This window comes from Anolis sagrei, chromosome 2 (genome assembly GCF_037176765.1).
Source record: "Anolis sagrei isolate rAnoSag1 chromosome 2, rAnoSag1.mat, whole genome shotgun sequence".
Lineage (NCBI taxonomy): Eukaryota > Metazoa > Chordata > Lepidosauria > Squamata > Dactyloidae > Anolis > Anolis sagrei.
In genome coordinates, this window is record NC_090022.1 from 46524839 (window position 1) to 46528005 (window position 3167).

The window sequence follows — 3167 nt, forward strand, 5'->3', positions numbered from 1 at the left end:
TTCTTTTGCTCTACAACTCAAATAAGGTGGGAGAAGTATACCCGCCAACATTTCACAGATGAAAACTTGAACATGCATCATTAGAGTGCAGCCAACATGACAAAAGTTATTAATGAAAGAGAACATACAAGTTAGGAGAAACTGCTGCTGTTTGCTTTTGCCCGATTCTTCTATGAAGGGCAAGATTCTGCCCATACTCTCCTCTCCCCACTGCTGCATCAATTAGGTGTAACTATTCTTGTACTTTGAACTTGCAACAATTGACAACAAAGGAGGACAAAGGATGAATGCAGAAGTAAGCAAGAGAAACTGCAACATGTTAAAAGTTGCTGAAAAGATTAAGTGAATAAATTGGGACAATCCCTGTTAAATAGGGATCATTGGAAAATATGGACAAAAGATTAGTGGAGAAACAGTGAGCAGTGCATAGCCGCATAGCCTCATTTACAGCATAAGCTTATGCATAATTACTGAGAAATAGTATGCAAGGAATTCAATGAAAGCCAGTGACCTGGAAGGTGTGTGTTAATTGAGGTTGTATTACACTATGTAACAAAATTTGAAAAAAATTCTGTCCCTGGCTTGAAAGTGTTATTTACTGTTTAATTGTGCTGTAATTATTTTGAAAGCAGCTGTTAGACTACAAAAACTTTGTTTTTGTGGCTGCCGCAAGATTGTGTTGAATTGGTCGAGACTCTACGAGATATTTATTGAGAGACTATAGCAAAATGTGCTGCAAGATGTTCCACAAAAACAAAGTTTTTGCAGTTTGACAAACCTTTTCCATGTTTTTATGATAGAACCAATTAGGAAATGACATTTATAACCCAGGAGCAAGAACGGTGTTACATAGTGTTATCAGTGCTGTATCTTGAACAAATACTTCAGAGCCCTTTGTGGTTCTAGGCCAGGAGAAAAGGGCCATTCTGGTAATATTGGACAGGCGGACAGACAGACACTTCCTGTATTGTGATACTGTCAAGAACTGGGAAGCCCTGGCCCTTGAATGCTCCATCTGGAAGTCAGCTGTGTCCAGCAGTGCTGTAGAATTTGAAGAGGCATGAATGGAGGGCGAAAGATAGAAACGTGCCAAGAGGAAGGCGTGTCAAGCCAACCCCGACTGGGACCACCTTCCTCTGGAAACCAATGCCTTCACTGCAGGAGAACATGCAGATCTAGTCACCTATGTACGCCAGTACACCGATCTTGAAAACCAATCCTACACGGGCAATGAGGGATCGCCTAAGTAAGTAAGTAAGTAAGTAATGTCAATAGAAAAATGCTTCTAGGGTAATACCCACTCTAGCCTGGACGTTCTCCTTTAGCCCTGGGAAGTGGGGATTCTGGTGAAGTGTGCTAATTGCATAGTATGTGTATAATGCATGAACTGCTGTATTAAGTTATCCTTGTCCAGTAAAATCTATAGCTGGCAGACTAGTCAATGCTGGCATTCAATCCACAGAGTTCAGCTGGCTCTCCAGGAATACTGGGAAGCTATGCACTTGCTCTTTTGGGGCAGAGTGTAAACCCATCCAGGCCAGGTCACATTCTATATTCCCAGACCAAAGAACTCCAAATCCACAGAACCATCAGGATTTATTTTCTGTTTATTGGCCCTCATCCAGACCATTCCAGCCGCTGCACAGTTGATTCTGATGACAAGGTGATGTAGAGCCAAATGTACCCAACATATTAATGGCATTGAACCCTAAAATTTCCAGTGACCTTCCCTAGTGGCTTCATATAGCTGTTGAACAGTAACAGAAGCAAGATGGAAACCTGTGGCAGTCCTATTCCCTTCATTACACATGAGTCGACTCCAACCTGCAAAAATATGGAACGCTTCACGAATTTGCATGTCATCCTTGCTCAGGGGCCATGCTAATCTTCTCTGTATTGTTCCAATTTTAGTATATGTGCTGCCGAAGCGGAAACCTGTGGCACCCAACAGTACAATGACCATGGGGCAGAAGAGGAGTTCCCCAATGGCTAGGTTATAGCCATTTTATAATCAAGAAACTGTAAAAAAAAAAGGAAAGTTGGAGTTAAACAAGGAATTTGCATATAATATCTAATTGTAGTTTGAAAACGAGACTGACAGAAGGCAATTACCTGTGCCCAGACCACAGCATTTAGCTTCCTCCCTCTCACGAATAAGTACTGAAGGAGCTTTTAATGACCAAAAGTGGTCAGGACCTCAATTTTACACATTATCTAAATACACAGGGTGCAAAAGGAATTTAATTCAGGCATCACAATTAAAGAAACAATTATTTCTCTTGTCTTATGCAGACCTCCAGGTCAACTTGCCAATATCCTTTCTTATCATATTAAGAAGTTAAAGTATGAAATTGATTGCATTCTGCAGGAAAAGGTCAGGCTTTTTTTATTGTGTAGCCACCAAAGATGCATCTGCTGAAATGATCTTTCAAGGACATGGGGAAATGCTTTTTGAAAGTCACTCTTAAATGATAAGAATTCTTCACCTGTTATATGAGTCTCTCGAACAATGCTGGCTGAAATAGGTATGCATGACTTTAGCAGAACTATAAATGATGGATAGTGCTTATATTTGCATTTCCGTTATTTGGGTATTGCCTGTGTGTCAGCTCCAGAATTTGCACATTGTAACAGTATTTTTCTGAAACTAAAGAATGTTTGTGAAAATGGGCTGCATCCAATGATATTTTGCATTCAATTGAACAATTCATGTCAAGGGTTAGCTATCATCTGAAATAGATTTGGAGTATATGGAGAGTTTCAGGGAGAAGAAAATGAAGGGAGAGGTTTATTGAATGTGCAAATATCTGCTTGTGCAACCCAATATTTTACTGAGATCATGAACCAGTCAGGAAAGATGTAATACTACTCACATGGCTCTGCCATAGAAAGACAGCCAAAATGTGTGGATCCTTTTTTCCCTGTCTGTAACCTCAGATAGACTTTTTTTTTGTTATGTTAAAATGTTTTTGCATTTCATTTATCCCACTGTTGCCATGGTTCTGATATGGAAAAGAATGGGATGCCAAGACATCACTAATTTCATGAAGATCAGGAGTAAGGAACAGGCATCCCGGGACATCAACATTGTGCAATTGCAAATTAGAGGTTTCATCTTGGGGGCTGAGACTCAGACTCAAGAAGGGTTTTTAAGGACAAAAATGACC

General features: G+C 40.1%; 1 non-coding gene across 1 annotated transcript; it reads right to left on the reverse strand.

Moving 5' to 3' along the window:
- Positions 1-1828: 1828 nt before the first annotated feature.
- Positions 1829-1935, reverse strand: LOC132769538 (U6 spliceosomal RNA). Its single transcript, XR_009630867.2, has one exon. It is a non-coding gene; the product is annotated as a U6 spliceosomal RNA (small nuclear RNA).
- Positions 1936-3167: the final 1232 nt, after the last annotated feature.